Source organism: Chaetura pelagica, unplaced genomic scaffold (assembly GCF_000747805.2).
Source record: "Chaetura pelagica isolate M959 unplaced genomic scaffold, ChaPel_1.0 scaffold78, whole genome shotgun sequence".
NCBI classification, from domain to species: domain Eukaryota; kingdom Metazoa; phylum Chordata; class Aves; order Apodiformes; family Apodidae; genus Chaetura; species Chaetura pelagica.
The window spans coordinates 692,060-713,897 of record NW_009954492.1 but is presented as its reverse complement, the minus strand read 5'-3'; positions in this window follow the sequence as shown (position 1 = coordinate 713,897).

Here is a 21,838-nt window from a genome sequence, read left to right as displayed (position 1 = left end):
CCTCATAAAATATTATTTTTTTATTAAGGACCATTTTGTTGAAGTACAGCATTTACATTTGAGAGGTAAACTTCTTTCTCTTGGCTTGGGGGGGAGGTTTATGAGGAGGGATGAGAAAGGATCTTTCCTTTCTCAATCTATTAAGGGACACCTAGATTTTGAGCCTTAAAAAGAGTGTTACTAGTCTCAGATGCTGCTTGGATGATGAAGAAAATCGACATGAAATCAAACATTAACCTCAGCTGAGGGAAGTGGATGCTGTCATTTGAAGGATGCTGGAACTTCCTTTTTCCATTCACAGCAAAACTGCTTGAGAGACGCCCTTCCTCCTGCATTCTGCACCATTTGTTGCCCAAGGTAGTGTGTAAGAGAAAAGGTGGCTCTTACTGATCTATAAAATAAAACATACCTCACAGGTATCCTGCAGCAGGGACTCCTCTGTACGTGCTCCAGATTTCAGACTTCATACTGTCAGCAGGAGTTCTGCTGGCTCAGGCAGGGAAAGACAAGATGAGCCAGAGAAATAAGGAAACGACCTTCAGTTTTGGCACTGAGAGGCCTAAACCCCTGACACATTGCAGGGACAGATGATACCATTGAAACCTTTCATACTATTAACAATAAGAAAGTTTTAAAAAATAGTAATAAAAAAATAGATTAGAGTGGTAGAAAGAAATGTCTGATTCTCATCAATTCAGGCAGTATAATGCACAGATGGAAGTAAATGGTAGACATGACAAACATACATGTAGCTTTACAGAAGGTGTAGTGTGGCTGAAGAACTCACAAGCTGTGTTAGATAAGATTAAAAATTGTCTAGAAAAAGAAAAAAAAGTATTTAGAAGTCTGTTAGTACTTCATATAGTGCCACATAGAAAATAATTAATTAAACTGGAGAAGATGGGGAACTTAATAGTGTTTGTGAGGTTAGTGAGGGGCAAGGTCAGGATGATCAGCTCTGGGGCTGCTGAAAAGGGAAGGTTTGGACTGGAAGAAAGCTCTTAATGAAGTCATGCAAGGATTGGTCTAGGCACTCTTTTTATTCAATATTTTCATTAATTATTTTGAAGCACATTAAGAAAATCTGCTCATAACACAACGAGGTGCTGCTGACAGAGGACTGGGAGGACACACAAGGAGAACTGATTTACCATAAGAATGGGGCAGAAGAAATGGGATAAGGAAGTACAAAGTGCAAGTCCAAGCTGGTACAGTTTACCAGTAATCATTGTTACTGTGGAATAAAAGTGCAGTGGTTTTAAATGAGAAAGGCAGATGGAGCAGTCTGGATACACAACTCTGTCACAGCAAGATTATCATCTATCAAGGTGCTGCTGCAGCTACAGAAAGCCATAAATTTAACCATAATCATAATGCCTTTAAAACCAATTTAGGTTTTTTTCAATAGATGTTGTGGAAATCATTAGCATTCTTATACAAGGCCCTGGTAAGATACTAGTGAAAAACCTGGGTTACGAGTCATCTATTTTCAGGAAAGATGAATTCAGACTAGTATAGGCTTAGAGAACAGTTATTCTCCAAGGGAGCAGAGAAATCTGACATATGTATGGATGCTAGAAAAGACTGCCTTGCTTCATTTTTTTGGCAGACAAAGGTGGAGAGGAGATACAACTTCTGCTTAATTAAAATAAAGGGTAAATAGGGAAAACAGCTCTGAAACAGGCAGCCTAAGAAAGATGTTATCAAAATATTAAATGGCTATGAAATAGCTTTGAGCAAATTGAGAAGCAATTACTAAATCCAAAGTTTCACATGATGACATTATGTGGAGAGAGCAGGAGATTTTACACCATCATTTTAAAAGTCTGTCCAGCAGTCTTTAGACTATATCAGTAAAGCATTTCTTATATTTTAACTTAAGGTTGACAATCTTTAAAACACCTTTTGCACATATTTACTTAAAATATAAATATTTAATAAATACAAAAAAAATTGTTCTTGCCAGACAGTATGAGGCTGTTACTGGTACTGCAGCAGCCTTCAAAGGTTGAGAAGTGCAAGTACATGGAAACATCGTAGTTCCAGGCTGGATCATGCTTCCTTGGCACTTTGTGTGCATGGGCCATACATGTATCCAAAGCTGCAAGGGGATGAAACAGCATCAGTCACTCTGGAGGTGGAACATGCAGAGCCTGGTGGGCAGTTTCTAATCTTCCAAACCACTGAATGCCAGATCTTAAACCCCAAATGTCGGTATTCAGAAATTCATAACCTGGTCACATAATGGCAAATTTTGACAGGAATGCTGTTCTTTGAGCTACCAGATTTCCAGCCCTGCTTCAACAAAGCAGGTTCCCAGCAGAGCTGTTTGGAAAAGATGGTGGTGGTGTTAATGTGCACAAGACATGTTCTTACCTTGGTCACAGTATCAAAATGGACTTAACCAAAAATTCACTACAAAATCACAGGTTTAGCTAGATGTGTGCCATGGATATTTACAGCCTAAGTAATTTTAAGTTTTGCTTCAATAGAATTAAGAAAACCAGTACCTTGTAGTAGGAAAAAATAATAAGTATTTGAATAACTTATTTTTACACAGATTAATATTAATTTCATAATACCATTCACAAGAATTATTATCACACTTTAATATGAATTATGATTAATTTAATAATATGGTAAAGACACAATTTTGTTTATACATTCATTGATGCACATTAGAGTTCAAACCTTGCTTAAGCTTATTTAACAAATCAATAATAACCATGCAGCAAACTCACAAAAAAAAATTCTTTCAAGGCCGGTTAAGCTGGTAAAAACTAACTGGAAAACCAAAAACCCACTCAAATAGTCAGTGTTTTGCACCAGCAGCCCCTGCCTGTCCGGGATCCTCAGTTTCTGTGGATGTGCGAGGTACAACTTGTACCTGTTGTGTTTTAGCCCTTGAGGAACTAGCCCCTTGACAGCAGAAACAAGGTCATGTGGTTTATGAATAACAAGAAGGAGCAAAGCAAATGAACTTCCATGAAAATGGTTAATAGAGCTCAGAGAAACCTCTTTCCAGAAAAGGTTTTAAGACATTTTTAAAGCATATGTTTAAACATGTTAAAATGATTTTAAAAAAATAATTATGAATTGAGGCCTCTGCTACTTTTGAAGCCATTTAGTTCAGTTTTTAAACTATCTGAGAAAGAAAAAAGGGATAAATTCAAGATGAATGCTAATTGCACCTAATAGCTCATCTAGAAAAACTGGTTGAGCCTCATTTGCTAATTTAAAAAAAAATAATAAAAAAATTCATTATACTGTTGTTTAGCATAGCAGCACTTTATAGTTTCAGATAAGATCAGAGATATACTGCGTTTTGATTTGTGTCAAAGACACAGAAACATGATTCCCATCCTCAGACTGTAGAGCAAAGGAAATCCTGCACATAAAATCCTGGCCCTGGTAAGTCAATAGGAAAAAAAATAACCATTGTAACTAACTTTAGGTTTCAAAACAGAATAGCACATTTTTATTTTTTCCAAAAAGAGATTTAAATTCTGTTTTCTTTTCGATTGAGCTATGTTTGATTTACAGATAGAAGGAGGAACAAGTAATTTTCAAGGGCCATATGAAACTATGGAAATCATTGAACAGAATTTATTGAAAATAAATATAGAAAACATAAAGCATAGAACTCCCTAAGTAGTGCGTGACTGTGAAGCACTTTCACATGACTGGGGAAAGAGATGTAGACTTAAATGCACATCTACTGATGTGTGCTTGCTATGTACTTAATATAATTGCATTAGGTTTCCTCTGAATGGGTGAGAGTCCATCAGGCACAGCTTCCTATTTCCCAACAGCAGATGCTGATGAAAAACAAAGCACAAGAAACTGGGTGAGTCTGAGGTGGTATTTCCACAGATACATCCCCCTAGACCTGGTGATGGGCAGTTTGCTTGTCCTCCATGGAGAGTGGGGAGTTTGCCTGCTTGCATTTGTGTCTTAGCGTGAGATGTAAATGTGTTTCCCCCATCCAAAAATGTGCAAGGTTCCTGGGCGAAGGATGAAGGTTGCCAAGTGTGTGGTCCTTATCTGCACAGCAGCCTCCAGTGCTCCAGGTGCTCAAGTCTGAACTTGTTTGGGTGTGCACACTATTATCCATGAACAGTGTGTGGCCTGTCAAAAATCCATGTACACATATGGAAGATGGTCCTCAAGACACTATCTTCTGGTCTACTGGCATAAAAGACCATCAAAGATTACAACAGTTTCGTTGTGCTCTTCTTCTAAGCTACTGTATTCATAGATATAAACGTTGCACAAAATACAACAGCTAAACTGGCACTGCACAAAAAAATTACATTAGTAATTCGTTGACCTTTGATCAAAGCAGGTTTGTTTGAGTGCTGATAAAATGTGCACTGCTTTATACAGGAGCTTATGCATACCACCTTTCCCTAAGCATGTGCAATTTAAAAAATAAATTGTAGTAGTTGTCTTCAGCAGCTGTATTGCAACCAGTTTTCCTAGTCTTATTAATTCTGAGTAGAGAAAGTAAGACTTTCTTCTAAAAGTAACTTCACAGCTTCAGAAGAGTGAACCAAGCTGTATGTAGCATAAAAGTGGTATACTAGTGCAAATACTCTTCTGGTTCCACCAGTAACACAAATTACCAATCTGCGTGTGAAATGGTTCTTACCAAGCTAGGAAACAAACTCATGATTTGGTTAATTCTAACTAAGTGACTGCATTGCCACAGCTTCACAGGTCCCAGTAGACTAAACGTGAGACCTGCATTACATTGTGATTTATTGCCCTACTTATTCTAGAATGGCAGAAAGATTATTTGCAGAGAAAGCTTGCTAAATCTTATTAAAAATATGTATTTTAGTGTTAGGAAAGCTAAGCTGACATGCAGAATGCGGGAAGTTGTGTGTCCAGCAATGAGGACTGTGCAGGAAGCTCTGGCAGGTTTGCCTGCAGTCAAGTTGGGCTCTCAGGACATTTTCTTTCAACTCTTTGGTCTCTTTCTCAGAGGAGATGTGCAGTAGCTCCTTGCTGCCTTGTGGATAGGTGCTCGTTTTGATGCTCTGCATGACAGACTATTCAGACCCTGAGCCTTGCACTAAGTACATGTAGGAGAACTTCAAGCCGGAACTTGACAAATCCATGCACCTGGCTGGATGGGATACAGAGCTGAGCTCTTGTCCCTTCAAGGAGGAGAGGTCAGGTCAAGCTGCAATTGCACCTGAGGAAAGTGAAACAGGCAGTATGGTCACCAGAGCTGTGGCATGAGGAAGAATAAGGTAAGAAATATGCAAGTTTGAATGAGAAGAGTGACAGTAGCTTTTTTAAGTGCTTATTTAATAATTTAACAGAAATAGAAAACAATTAACTGTGTTAATTTAATATTTAGTTACATGACATGAGCATTTAAAAAAAAATAAAATTACCCAGTATCCCAGATGATGATATTTTGGGGTATTGGATACAATACCAAGCAGTTTTGTGTCACATGAAGTCCTGTACACACTGTACACACTGCAGATGAGGGTTTGTGTGGGAGTAGAGGTCAGAACTGCTGATCCTCAGTGGCTGTTTCACTGAAATAGCTGTTTTGGTCCTGACTGTAAGAAGGAAGGGAGTCTTTGCCTGTGGCTCCACTATCACTTCAGCTTGGATCAAGAGGATATTTTGCAGCACATTCTTTTAATTGTTTCCATTTACACTGCTGATGTTTGCAGCACAGACCCCCTTTGCAGCAAGCACATTGTCTTCCTTTTGGATTACCCTGCCCTGGAAGAGGTGCTCCAGAAGCTCATCTAATACCCATCTGCTCCCTGGGGTCAGAATTGTTCTAGTACTGAGGAAAGCCCCAGAAATTTACACAGGGCCAACACCAGGTGCTAGATGTCAACTGTTTTGCTCTGTCACTCAGCTGCTAGTGGGCTGAGCCCAGCCTTTGTCTTCACAGCTTGGATGTCACACACCGTCCTCTAAAAACCTAGCAAGGTCCATCCAGAAGGATAACTGGAATTTTTTTTAGGCTGAGTTCTACCTTGGCTGCAAACCTCTTCCAGACTCCCACCGCTTCACTGATACAGAACACTCCACCACCATTTCAGGAGCTTGCTTCCTTAGGGATAGATTTTGAAACTTAATGCAGAGTGTGTAGAAAATTAAATCAATACCTCTGTTTCTTCCCATTTTTAAGTGAGTGAAAATAGAAGTCTGGAATGACTCTAAAGAAAACCACTAGTAACAGCCATGAGTCCATGACCACCCAGTAGTGGAAAAGAGTGTGTGTGTGAGTGTGGGGAGCCTGTTTTAAATCTGGAACTGATTGCATTCACTTTAGCACTTCTCTGCATGTGTTTTCTGTGTTTGTTTTTTTTCTATTTGCAATTTTTATTCCAATTTTTATTTTTAGCAGGCTGTATTTTAAGGGCTTAATAAAGCAAATTTATTAACTTCACAATTGCAAGCAATACAGATGGTTAAAACTGCATCTACTAGGAGCATGGTAATTAAAAAAAAAAATTCATTACATATCCCATACACAAAAATAAACAAGCACTGAAACACCAATGAAGACTCAAGGTTCTGGATACAGGTGCAAATTTTTTTAAAGAGAGGACTAGGGTCCTGAAAGTTTGGTGAGATTTTCAGGTTTCTGGGTGGGCTGTAGCAGATTTACGACTTTCTATCTGCAAATTGATGCATTTGGCCAATATGTTCAGTGTACTCACTCAGTTTTCTCCTTTTATAGATGTTTCCCTATTTTATGCCATATTTTTTGCTTTTTATTTGTCTCCAGGATTGTTTCCTCATTCATCCCTGGCACTATCACAGTCTTTCTTAGCAAACAGAAATACCAACTGAAGCACAAACAAAAGCTGAATAAACAGAGGCCCTAAATGGATAATCTCGTAGATTATTCCATGATTAATTATCCCAAATTTATCAAATGCCACAGCCAAATAAGGTGAAAACATGTAATCTTCATCAAGACACTCAGCCACGCTTTTGCACAAGCCTTGGTTTCTGTCACAAGAACTTTAAACTGACTCCATTAGCAATGATAGAAGAAAGAAGTAATGTTGATACATTCTGAGCTATGTGCTCAACATGTCAAGGAGAGCATTAGTGATTGACACCAATGATGTGCCATGGACAACAACATGTCTCTTTTGTGCCTGTCCTTTACTGACATTCCTGTCCCATTCTATTCACCAGCCACGTGCAGTGATCCTCTCGTGCTGTGGATCAAAAGATTTCTATGTTCTTGTTAGTGGTTGACATGGTATCACCATTTTGTTCCGTTTTTCTCAGTTAGTTTTGTTTGTATTTTCATCTCTTGAATGAAAAAATTATATTCATAGCAGAATAATCAGCACTGCAATATATGTATCTATATATCTATTTGTATCTGGATGAATATAATCTTTTTGATAGGTTATAAGTCCTGAGTCCTGGTGGAAGACTCACACATTCATTTCATTTCCCTGATTTCACAGTGATGTCTCCACATTAGCTATAAATGTGTAAAACCACATGGAGGTAGTTCCTATTTACTACATAGCTGAGGAGGCACACGTCTCTTTTTCTCTCACCATATGGCTGAAGTAACTCGCACACAAGCCATTTGTTCTGATTCAGCTGGTTCGGCAGGAAGGATTTGCCGAAGCAGGATCTGGAAATACTTTTTTTCAGGAAGGATTTGCAGAAGCAGGATTGGGAAATACATGATTCTTTTTCACTTCTGTGACAAGAGTTGTATTTTTAATTAGTCCCTGTTTGTCTTCCGAGGGCAGCTCGAAAAAGTTTAGTTCTGTATCTCAATTCTGTATCTAAAGTTTGAGTCCCACTTGATAAGACAATTCTCTATGTGTACTCAGGGATTACTTCAGGTTTTTAGAAAAACCAGTTCCTTGGCAAATTCTGTTGAAGAAAGCAAGAGTTTTGGATTTTCTGTTCTCCCAGTAGACTTGACCTACATGAAGCTTATTGAAAATACAGGGAGGAGGGGGTGTTGGTGAATATGTTATTTCACTGGGCTCTTAAGAGAACCAGCTGCTGAGAAAATCTTCTACAATATGTGTATATTATTTTAAATATCTGAAGGCCCAAATTTTGTACCTTGGAAGGAATAAAAAATCCGATCAACTAAGAACAGAGAGGAAAAACCTGTAGATCAATGTATTTCCTATTGCTTGGTTACACAGTAGTATAATTAAAATAAAACCATTTTGATTTACTAAAATCTGACAAGTAAAAATTAAAAAATCTTAAAAGGTCCATTTGAAATAAATATTAGTTGATTGAAAAAATAACATTTAAGTTTATGCACTGACCAAAAATAATAACCAGCACAAGAAACACAGAAAAAGCATAGAGCGTAAACCAGCCTTAGTAATTTGCAGTGCTGCTCTGAGATTTTAAAACAACATGAGCTGAATGAATGTGGTGTTGGACATGTTTAGGCAGGGGGAACACAGCATCCAAAGGACTTGTAAAATGTTTCAAGTTTGTAATTTCACACAATACATGAGATATATTTGGTGATGCCTTAAAAACTCAGCTCTAACACAGCATCTTGTCAGCAGTGCTACAGTTCAGAGCCTGTGAGAGAACGTCCCTTCAATGCCATTGGTCCATTAGCTTTCAGTTTAATGTTTAAGCTGTTCCTAATTGTATTCAGCTAAAACTTGGCATACAGTTTATGGGCTTGGATGCAATTTTCATGTCAGTAAAGAAAAAAAGAGGAGAAGAGAGGGAAAATTTTCATCTGTTCTGTTCCCAGAGTTATTAAGCCGTATATGAGGTAAAAGTTTTCAATATTTCACTGTTCCCAAATTTGTCCACATGTTGATTTCTTACCCTAAACATAATGTAATGCAGTGTAATATAGTACATACACATGCGTACATAGCCAAGAACGAATAAAAACATTAAACTTTGAACCTTCTGCAACAGACTTGAAGAAAACCAAATTAGGATCTTGTTCATGGGGGCAGCTGTGTGTTAATGACTAGAAAACGAGCTCTGCATACATTTCAGGAAATTGAATTAGCCTTCATCAACACCAGAAAACTACAGTGCAACGCTAACCTTGGAAACAAACCCTAGTGTGGATTTTAGGAAAACTCCTGACCTGTTGTCAGTAAATATGCCCCACTCTGAAATTCACACATCCCTGCCCTCCCCCCCGACCCCCAAGGGCACAGCCTCACTCTTCCTTTCCTCAAAGGCTGCCAGGTGCAGGCTCCAGCAGCCTTTCCAGGCTTTGGGAGAACAGAATGCCTCTGCCTATCCCCAGAGAGACAACAGGATAACAGGGAAACAAAAGCCCAAAACTTCGGAGAAACTTTCAGATCGTGAGTGTCTTAGCTGTATCTGGGCCCTTCACAGTTGGGAAGAGGTAGCTGGGGCAGAGGAGGGAAATGCTCCCTCCTGCCCTCTCCCCTCCCACGGCTGTAGTGGTTGGCAAAAACGCATCTTCTGCCATCTACAGACCATCTTTCGCTTAGAAACAGCTACTGCTTGTGAGATCCCTGCTGAAGGAAGAGCCATCCAGCTTATCTTAAGGCCAGAAAGTGAGGCCATGGGGAGGAGCTCAGTAGAAAAAGAGACATCATCAGCACGGTCAAGAAAACGCTAGTCATCCAGCAAATCCTTTAGGGCAGAGAAACTGGCATCCTTTGTTTCCTGGAGTCTGTCAACACTATGAGGAGAGGCTGAGGGAACTGGGATTGTTTAGTTTGGAGAAGAGGAGACTAAGAGGAGACCTTATTACTCTCTACGGCTGCCTGAAATGAGATTGTAGTGAGGTGGGTGTTGGTCTCTTCTCCCCAGTGAGTAATGACAGGACAAGAGGAAATAGCCTGAAGTTGCACTAGGGGAGGTTTAGACTACATATTAGGAAGAATTTATTTACAGAAAGAGTAGTCAGGCACTGGAACAGGCTGCACAGGGAGCTGGTGGAGTCACCATCCCTGAAGGTATTCAAGAAACATGTAGATGTGGCACTTCAGGGCATGCTCTAGTGGGCATGGTGGGTTCTACAGGGTTGTGCATTGTTCTTGGTTTTGTGGGATGTGTGGACATGCATTTATTATTATTATTATTATTACTACTACTACTATTACTATTACTACTACTACTACTATTTTTAATTTCTCCTGAGTGGGTGGTTGGACTTTGTGAACTTAGAGGTCTTTTCCAACTGTGATGATTCTGTGATTCTATCATTCTTGCTTCTGTCTAGTTTTGTCAGAGACCCCATAACAGCACATGGAAAGATATTCTTGAATATCAAGTGTATGGGGCTGTGGAGGCACAGCCTCTAATCCAGAAGTGTGGTCTCTTGGTTGTAAGGGGGAGGAGGAAGGCACAGGTATCTCCCCACTAGACATCTCTGCTGATTTTGCTGATTGCAGGAACAGTGGCCTTTGGGGCATTTAATAAAAAATTATGAAGGAAGAGACAGGACTGGGGCTATATTACTCATCCATTAACAGGCTACACATGAGAACAGACAGATCTCCTCCTGAAGCAATATAGCAATGGACATACAGCCTTCACATGGGCACTCTGCTCTTTGTGTTGCCTGAAAGAATTGCACCTTAAAGATACAGCACAGCTTTTACCACTTTTATGGCTTTACTACATTTTGTTTGGGCTTTGGTGCAAATCGCTATTTATAACAGAATTCTGTATTATGTCCACTTTAATGATGATGTAATTAGCATGAGTAGAGTTATTGGAGGGAATAAAGACTTCCTGTTGTTAAATGTCAGGCTAAGATTTTCTGAGTTCTTTACAATTAACTTATGTGCCTTACTGAAATGCACAGTCTACAGGAGTAACTGTGAGAGCCAATTTAGTTCTGGCCTGAGCAAGTACAGCATGTCCACAAAGATGAGCAGAAGCTGATCTGTCCTAGGCCAAGTGTAATGAAATATATAATATACATTCATTCAGTAAGTCATTAGCAAGTTGATTTATGGCAATTTCTGCTCTTAGCTTTAGGTATAATCTTCGTAGGTAGACACACGGTAAAGTTTTCAAGAGAATGCCTTGTGTTCCCCAAGGGAACATTCAGGATCCCAGGTAGCTGTGGGGCACTTGACTCTTGTTGACTCTGAACTTTAATCTGCTTCCATATTTGCCAGCTGTAACTTTAAAGATCTCCTCTCAGATTTCCCAGAGGCATGAGCAACCAACTAAATGTTCCCAGTGAATTTAGTTGGGAGCTACAGAGGGCCATGGAAATCAGTCTAGGTAGTTAGATGCCTCAAAGAGAACTAAGAAATATGTTCTTGCCAATTAGGATTTGCCTTTCAATTACTTCGTCTCTCCTGGAGCACATCCATAGTCACTGAGAGGGAGGGATTTAACCAGAACCCACCAGGTTTTCTTGTAGAAATGTGGCTTATAAGCAGTACTTTTCACATTGTTTACCTAACCACTCTTATTAATGGTAACTTGTCATCAGCTGTACGTGACCACATAGACAATTTCATGATAGAAGGAAAACAGCTCAACAAACGACAAGTTCTGTTTTGTAAAGAAGAAGGAAAGGAAGAAGGGAAAGGAGACCATTAAATACCTGGATGCTCCTGGCAATGATGCTACACATCACCCCAAAATCCCTTGCAGGTGTGTGCATGACTCTCGCCACTCCTTCCAGCCCATTTTTTGTATGCAAGGTCATCCTCCTGGTGCTACCTTAGAAACTGGCCTTATTCTGTAGAGGACATTGAATGATAACACTGTGAGTCAGCTGACTGCTGTGTCACAGAGCTGCTGCTTTCTACATTATCGCAACTGCCAGAGCTCTTACTGCTGCAGTTTTCTAGTCGCAGTGCGGCAAAGCAGACGCAAAGAACCAGGCACAAAGCAGCATAGATTTTTTTTTCCTTCTTCTTCTTCTTTTTTTTTTATATTCTATTCTTTTTCATACGAGGGAAATTTTCCTGGTGTTAGCGTAGGAACAGACACACAGCCTGGATGTGTTGGCTTCAGCCTGGCAGCATTTTCAGCTGAGCAGGGACTGCTTGGAGCTCTATACCCAAATTGCCTCTGAGGAAGAACGCCTGGTTTCCCACTTGGTGTACTAAGAGGGGTTTTTTTATGCTACGGTGATAGACCTGCAGCAATAGGACAAAGGAGATGGCACTTGTCACTGTTTGTCTGACTGGGGCCTTTGCAGGCAATCCATTGCCGAAGCTGTGCCAGCATCCCAGGGTCATATAGACTGGTAATACAGATGGCCGCAATTTCTTACATCACTTAGAGCAAAGCTCAAACAAGAAACCAGACTCTCTGACCTAAATCAATCCCAGTCCTTCTGGATACAGGGCAGCAGTCGACTGGCAATGACACAACCAGCCATCAAGTGGAGAGTCTCTGGGATTGCAATCTGTGTCAGCTGGAGTCTGAGAGAATGAAACCCTTTTGGTTATCCAGTCGCTTCTCCTTCTGATACTGCAATTTCTACTACTACTACTACTACTACTACTGCTTCTGTTTTTCTTGCCTGTAGGAAGCTATTAATTGTGCTTGGTTTCTGAGTTTACATTTGCTTGGATTAGTCTGTCTATAATGCAGTCCTTATCTGCTCCTGCTGGAAATCAGGGCACGAAGTCAGCCTGCTTTAACAGTTGTTTCCTTCTGCGTGATGCTATGCAACTATAATGGGTTACACTGACAACAAAGGAACAAGCACAAAGCACCACTTTCTTTGCTGGACTGTTACAGGAACATAACTCTTCTTCGATATGATGCCCTGGTCTCTTCACCGTTTCGTTTCTCTTTTTTTGTTTTCAAATTCATCTAATCGAAAAGCCTCACAGACACCATCGTGGATGTGGTTTTTAATGATTTGGAAAAGACAGCCTGTGGAGACTGCGATTTGAGACAGCAACACATTTAGGTTATTGCCAATTTGAAATACTTGGTTTGTGAAGCACAGCCCTAAGGGATGAGCTCGGTAACTGAGAAAGAGATTGTAGATAAAGAAATAAAAATGACAAGTGTAATGGAGGCTCTGCAAAAGAGACTGTCAGAGAATCAGTTCATGGATGGCAATTTCACCAGTCTGAATCTGAATAATTCATAGATTGAAATTACCCTGCTTTCACCTTTCCATTTAAACCGGCATGATCTGAATATCTAATAAATTTTCAAGATAAAGTAAAATGCCAATTTGAATCTGAAGAGCTTTTAAAACCAGATGCTACACCCTGAATCTTTCGATACCTTTCACAATTATCCTGTGAGAACCGCACTTCATCACGAAGCACCATTACCAGTGAAAATTACTGTGATTACAATAGCAACAATAGAATACCATCAAATGATCTCTAATTTACCTAATTTACCAAGGCTGACTGTATGCCATTGTGTTTCACTACGTCTGGCATTGGATCAATATCACAGTGGAACAAAAATGCCTTAATGTGTGTTTCCTTTTGGTACCTTTAACTTTGACAGCACAGGAAAAAAAAGCGCTATCTCCTGTTAAAATGCTTTTACAGCCAACCTATGTGCCTGCAGTAGGATCTGATTGTTTCTCCCTGTTTTTCATTTGGTTCCTGGGTATTGGATGTAATTCTGTTACTAATTTGTTTATAATGTACACCCATGCACAAAGGCTGCAGCAGAGGAGTACCAGCAGTGAGCCCTTGCACTGCTGCTGCAGGAGCGTTGGCTCTCGCAGGGGAAAAGCCAAAGCCAGTTCAGTGCCGTATGTGAATCATGGCTTGGGTCTGAGTTACAGATGCTTCCTAGCATCACCCGTGTTGGTTGCACTACATGAAAAATGCATGCAAAAGCCTTGGTCAAGAAAAACAAGCATGTGTGAGGCTAACAGGATTTTTTTCCCCCTACTCAGCAACTAGCGTGCGGCTGTGAGAGACAGGCTGCGGCTCCTTCTGTAGAGGTGTGTGTGTGTAGGTACTCGTGCACGTACAGCAATGTAAAGACACTGCTGTGCTTTGTGAATGTGTGCTGATCACTGACAGTAACAACTTTTTCTGACATGCCAGGTGCAATGTTTTGCCACAATCTGCTCGGTCGTAACAAATCCCTGTTTTGGAGGTGTAAATTTCCTATAGGACGATGCACGGCTTTGGGAACAGTAAGTACCATTTATGCAATATGTTGGTGCCTATAGCTATGCTACAGAATAGTATTTTAAGCATAGTTTGAGCCCTTTCAGCACAACTACAACGTGGAGAAGTGAGAAACGTACAGAAGGCTAGAAACAGGCATTCTTCATGGAGACGACTGTAACTACTGTCTGTCTGTGAGTTGTACATTTCAGGTTTGTTTTTCTTTTTATAACCAAATTGACTCTGCCTTCAGGGAATATTTTCTAAGAAAGGTAAGCAGTAAGCAGCATTTCTGCTTATTTATATGACCGTGCTGTATTTCTTTTGGGGAAAAGGCATGTTTATAGCACATAGTTATATAATCAGCATGATTTCGTGACACATAATTGTTTCAGTATTTGTTCATGTTAAAACTGGACAAGAAAGCATATCTAAAATATGGCTGTGTATTGAAGATACATTTGTAGATATGCTACATGAGAAGAATTTAAAGATTGTGTGTGTGTTCAGCTTTGACCCTTTAATGTTATTAAATAAGAGCCTATCCTTCCTAAATAATAATGTCCTTGAAAACCTTTTTGGATTTTGAGTATTTTGTCTTCCTAAAGCACAATTTATTGTACTTCTGAATTTCCTATCTGTGAGTGGATTCTGTTCTGTAGAGGTAGAAGAGGCAGAAGATTTTACCACTTCAGATGTGATAACAAAGGAATTTGAAAGGGCAGAAAATATGATTATATCAAGATCTTGAATTTTAAATTATTCAGTAATGTGATTTAGCAAAGTGTTTTTCTCAGACTACACACTTTCACATTACTACTCTATTTGGAATCAATTAGTCCATCCGGGGCTATATTTATATTCTTAATTTTCACACAGCATTCAAAACTTAACAAAGAAAAATCATTGTGCAGGGCAAAGCCTGAAATTCTGGTGAAAATGTAAAAGCTACATTATGTTACTGTGGGAATAAAAATCAAGAAATTCAGACCCAACTTTGTTGAAGAGAACTAGGTGTTTTGGCTTAACTGTTTTAGAATGACCGTTTTATGTTTTTGTATCATATATATGTTTATGTTTTTATATCACATATACTGATATAAGTATTACACTGCAAGGATCATACAAACAGGAACGTGAATGTTTTGCAAAATGCCATACAGATACCTGCTAGCATTTAAATTATTATTATTATTGCTACCATAATCTTTTAGGATCATATACTGTTTTGAGGTAGTGGTCTGTTAACCATTTTGGTTCTATGCAGTATTTGCAAGCAGATTTTTTAATCAGTCTTATGTGCTGTGACAGCCTGTAGGGAGCTGGGTGATGGGGTGCTAGGTGTCTTCACTAGCAACTGCAGAGCAGACCTCTTACAGTGTTCTTGGTAGCTTCATTTAAAGGCCCAATCCACATTGTTTTGTGGATCCACGCTGGAGTTCTCTAACTTACTTTTGTGTTTGTGTTATTGGTATTTTAATCTGCCACTGGCTTGCTCCCACTGCTCCATACTGGCATCACCTTCCAGAATATGCAACGCTGGTCAGGCCTAACACTGTTTCTCAGTGTAAGTCACTGTGGTGGTTGCCTGAGGATGTAATGACAGTGCCCTCAGGAGTTGAGGTTATCTGTGAGACTATCATACAGTACTCTGAAACAAAGTTCAAAAAGCTCAGGCATTAAACTCAGCCTTTTGGCCTGAAGTGCTTCAAAAAAGGCAGGATTGCTGCAGTCTGCCAGCAGGATAGACTGCACATGCAAATGGGGAACAAAAAGCATTATAACTTTTTCAGCCACAAGATCTAAATATTAGCAATGTTACCTCATAAAAGCAATAAAGTCTAGTCAACTGTATCATAAATGTATTTTCTGATATGGCTGTAGCTAATCAGGCGCAGCTACAACTGAAGTGTTTAAGCTGTATGACTGTGTGTGTCAAAATAAATGGCAGTATTAACTTTCTAACATAAAGCCACTAATTTTAGCAATAATGATTCAACATTTAATCTACATTATATTATAAAATGTATTAGTTTGGTTTCATGCTTACATTTTCACTGTTACACTTGTCTATACATTAATCTGCAATGGCAAAATAAGAGCTAAAAAGCTTTCTTACACAGTTCCCCATTAAATAGAATTATTCACTTGACTAAAATCTCCTCTCTGCATTTGGTGGCCCAATGCCCTCAGCTGCATCTAGACAGTGATCATGATGTAGTTGCACATGTGAAAAACTCACTGGGGTCTATTCTGCTCTCACTGCAAATGGCAAGACTCCCTGTGCCATCAACTTAAAAGACGGATTAATTGATTTCCTTCCTCTACAGCCTTCCTTTGAAAGTTGTTCCTGGTGGGTTTTTTTTCCTTCTTGATTTTAAGAGCCCAGTTCACAAAACGTTGAACAGACAATGCTTTCTGTTCACCAGGACACATGACCTGAGCTACACACAGAGTGAAACCAGCAACTCAGGATAGGTTTATTTGCAAATTGAAGGGACTTTCTTGCCTGTAGTTTTGTTGATAATATTTGTGCTCAGTCGCGTGTCAACTGCATTCTTATCAGCTGCTATAAGACACATACGTTCTGATCCGTAATGTATCTGTTTGGACAAGAGCTCTGAGGATAGGAGGGTTTATTGTGTTGTTTTGTTTTGTTGGGTTTTTTTTCACTGTACAGTTGTTTTGAATTAATTGTAACTGCCTATGAAAATGTGATCCCTTAAGAATGTAGAAAAATGCATTATTGATAAGTAGGTACAAAGTATCTCTAGATTCCTGTGCACACTGGCTGCTATGAATTTCCCACCATTATTCCCAGGCAAAAATGGTAGGAGAAAAGTAAGACTGAAGCAGCTTGAAAGGGTAAGAGCAGCATTTCCAAACCAAACATTCCAGTGCAGGAAATTCAGAGTAAAACGGAAGAAAATCCAAGTGGGTTAATGGACACAATTAAAATGCCTAAGCAACTTACTCCCTTTTTGATGCCATGTGTTAACTGCAGGATGTGATAGAGATAAAGAATTTTGCCATCTCTGTTTATGGTATATAGATACAACCAGAAAACACCTTTGGCTTTAAAAGTATTTGTATCATGTTCAGAGTATCAGTTCAGTTTTTTTATGGACTACAAATGTACACCTGCTCTGTGCTTTTAGCTGCACAACTACTGTAATGTAAGCAAATGTTTGCAATATTCAATTATTTCTGACCCACCAAGAGGCAGAAATTAATTTCAAAATGGGAATTTCAGTGGAGGCAATGGGTGTCCCAGGTCTCATAACAGCAGACCTTCTTGTTGTGGGTTTTCTGGATCAGGTTAAAACTTCTCATTGCTTTAGAATTTGTATTAATTGACACAAAATTAAAAATTAACAGGAATTCATAATGTGGCCCTATTTCTGTATGAAAATTTACCCTTTTAAAAAATTATTATTCTAACTACATCTGACACTATTGCTGCAACAGGTCATCTCTCAAAGATTACCAGGGAATTATATCCAAAAAGCATATTTGCAACCATGTACCTCACCCTCAGCTAGTCGTGCCAAGCACACAAAATGAATCAGCACCCATGGAAAAAGCTTGACTGGAAAATGCTGTTCAAATGGGAAAGAAAGTATTTTGATAGACTGCAGGATTGCCTTTGTACTGTTCATTTATACCCTGTATTTCACAGGGATTGTGCAGAAGTGAATTTACAGTTAAATTATACAGAGTTGTACTCAGTGAAACATTCAATAGAAAAGCTTTTTCTCACATTCACCCATTTCTGTTTCTTCTGCCTCCTGTGTTCATTCAAAAACTGTCTCCAGTGGCAAAACAGTCACAGTAACCAGCCACCCCTCTGACCTGTAGGTAGTAAGTGGTGGTAAGAAGTTTCACTGAGAACATGAAACAGATGAGATCCCACATCCCCTGCTCCTAATGGCAGTGCCTTGGTTGGCAGGGCTAGGGGAGGTACACAGAGGCACCTTGAGGATGGGAAACTATCTAGCTGCTACATACTTACGACTCCTGTGCTAAAATAATACCAGAAAAATGTCATTATTAGTAATTAAAAGAAGTAGGAACATCTTTAGTTTCTAAGTTTCTGCAGGCAGCTCCTCTGTACCTCTGTCATATTTATACCCGGTGTGTCATGTATTGAAACTCCAAGTCACCCAGAAAATGTAACTTGTCAATATTGTGACTGAGGAAAGTTTCCATAACCCAATACACCACAATAATGTTTATTCACAGACTTAAGCACAGTCCCAGAGTTACTCTTCAAAAACAGATTTAATGCCTTTTGAATTTGCATGGAACTGTAGCTACCTCTGTCACTGCACCTGTAATAGCTATAAGTTGATAATATATTTCATATTAGCTTAAGCCACTTCATCCAATTTAAATGGCCAGCCAAAATGGTATTTTTACCTTTACATGGAGTGACATAGCATGGCCTGTATTATGCACAGATTTAACATGGATTATTGCAATTCCTTTTCAAAAAATGAATTATTTCTTCATATCTTGTTTGTATTAAACTTAGCACTCACCTTTTCATGAGGATCAGCTCTGTCTTTGATAAGCTGATGGGTATGACCTTTTTATGAATTGTTCACAGCTTCAGTTTTTTGTATTCTTGTTTGTTTTACTGTCTTTAGAGTTGGAATGCATCCTTTCCTCTGCTACAGAACTCGATGCTAGGCAATTACTTAAGCCAAACTTTTAAATGATACACACTTCATCTTCCAGATGCCTGACAGTTGTGTGTGACTCACTGAAGTGCTGAGCCCTCACAACAAGAGACCCTGGGAGCATGTGTAGGATGGACTTCTCTGTGAAAGGATAAACCCCATAACTTTCTGGTACTTCAGATAATTTTCTCCAACTTAGACAATTCTTGTGACATTAAACTCTGGGTCTTTATTTTTGTAGGTAAGACGCTCTGAACACAATTTTTCTTTCACCTTATAGGGCCCATTATATAAATAATTGCATTACCAAATGTGAGTCAGATAATTATTAGATAAGCTCTAGGGGAAACTCCTGCTGGAAATCAGTGCTCCTACCATCAGTGCTGTGTGTGGTAAATTAGGAGCAGGCTTTTCAGGAAATGAGGACAAAAAGAATGAATTGCTGATTATTTAGAGTTTGTCTTGAGCACAGAGTAAGTCTTGTGTCACATGCTGGTACCTCTGTCCATTCAGCATTTTCACATTTTGGAATGCAACCTTCTTGTCACAATCTCTCTGCCCACTCAAGCCACTTTTCCCCAGGCTGCCCACTCCTTTCCAAACAGCTTTGCATCCCTACCATTTCCCACCTCAGCTCCCAGTCTTTGGCTAGTCAATCCTAATCCTTTCCAAATAGACTTTTCTTTGCTGTCCCACTTTACACTCCTCTTCCTGTTGTCTGGTTGAGCTTTTGTTTCCAGTTGCTTGGCATCAAGCTTGTTCTTTATGGTTCCAGTCTGACCTTCAAAGTATAGGCTGCTGCAAGCACCTAAAAGTAGGTGGATTTTCACAGAGAGAGCAATAGGCACTTCTCACAGGGAGAATGCTTCCTTTGCCATTCTCCATCTCTACTGAATTCTCCAAGGTACGTAGGCACAATAAAATTTCCTGTAATTTTTAAAGAAGGGTAATGCCAAGAGCTTACAAACAGCAGAATAATAACAATAGTTAATAACAACAAGAACAGAAACAAGGACGGAAAAAATGTCCTGATGCAAATGCCCTGTGTGGAAAATATCAGCTGAGTGGCTAAAATCTGGCAGGATTGTAAGCATCAGAAAAAAAGGTCATGTAAATGAAAAGTGCTGAGAAGCTTTAGCATTATCAAAGTTACCTGAATATACTTCCTATGCCTATGCCACAGACAGATTTGTATACGTATCCATAGAGTCATAAAATGGTTTGGGTTGGAAAGGACCTTAAAGATCATCTAGATCCAGCCCCCTGGATGGGCAGGGGCAACTCCCACTAGATCAGGTTGCTCAAAGCCTCATTCAACCTGGCCTGGAAAACTCCCAGGGATGGGAGCATCTACAATTTCTCTGAACAATCTTCAGATAATTGTGAAAAGAACAACTTTATTATGCATATCTTTTTATTTAAGAACAATAAGAACATCCTAATTTTGCATTTGGTAAATGTATACACATAACCTGGGGGAAATGTGGTGAATAGCTAATGCACAAATTATATAATATTGCTCATTTTAAGTTTCAGCAGCACTTTGGGGATGGTAGAGGTGAAAAATAAACTGTAGGTGTCCAGGGGTATCATAAACGTGGGGAAAAGACTGGATAGCTAATAATAATGAAAAATTTTGTTTATAAATAAAGCATTAAAACGTTGTCTCAATTTGTTACTGAAAAGCTCTTAATCCTCCTACTGTCTTGCATTTGCAGAGGCCCTTTGATCTTCCACCACAGAGGTGTCCCAGTGACTCTTGGCTGGTACAGACTTCTGAACAGACAGTTTATCTTATTTGCAGATAAAGTAGACAGTTTTTGTCCACAATTTCCCTGCATTCATGACAATAGACTGGAAAATATTTACATTACTAAATATTTAGTCACAATACCTGTTGAGAAAAAACAATGTCACTGTGCAAAGCACTGTATGAAGGGAAAAGAAAAGTTCTACATTTTGGAACTTATTTTTATCTGACTGAAGAACAGTCACTAACCATTTAAGAAAGCAATGTGCTATTTTGAGGTATTCAGAGAAGATAACTTTTAGGAAATACAGAACAAATAAAAGCTATACATGATAAGCTGAAAAATTAACATTATATATGCAACCCAGTTTTTGAACAATCTCATTACAATTTTCATCTATTTTTATAAAAAATGTAAATGTGCTTGTAGTGATGAACTGATTATTGCAGTTAAAAGAAAATGTTACTACCCCTCCCCCTAGAAAAAATAACTGTGGTTTCAGGCCCCAATGAGGTGTTAGGGGAAAAAATATTATTAAGAACAATAAACAATCACACTTGCAGCATTCAGAAATTTACATGTAGCAGAATGTAATTTAATTTGCAGGTTAAGTCTTTAACAGACTCCCATCTGCCAGCACCAGTTTATAAAGCTCTTTGTGTCTTCTACAGTGATTTAAGAACTTGTCAGGCCCCAGTTGGAACAACTTCTAGAAATGAGGTAGCCAATGATAAATATATCAGCAGTCACTTAATTATAATGCAAACAGGTCTTTCATGCTCATCTAACAACCTACCAAGTAGACTGAGAAGTCTATAGATTTTCATTTAAACAACCTGCAGTAAGTTCCTCTTTTTCATTACCACAGACAGAACACTGCATTTTTAAGAGATAGATTTGAAATATAAAAACCTAGAAAATAAACCAATGTATCCTGGAATATCAGAAATAGAGAAACTTGTTCATTTAGACAGTCATACAATTTACACCATAGGAATTTGTGGATATTCCTACGATGTGTGCTTGAGGTTTTTTAATTATTGAAACTTATCATAAAGGTTGGGGTTTTTTTATTTTCTCTTTTAAAGAGGTCATTATGAACTGCATCAGGGGTTTGAACTCATTAAAATTCCTTCACAATCCAGGTTTAGTCAATGTTGTCATAATTGCATGAGAAAACAATTTAAATGAGTGACCTGAAACTGAAGTTAGCTGAAGGAACATGGTGAATTTTGCACAATTAAGAATGCAGTTTCCATGGATGATGAACAAATATCTAGTGATTTTAGAAGTGCCTGTCATCAAGTTCTAAATAGCATGACACATTTACTCTTTC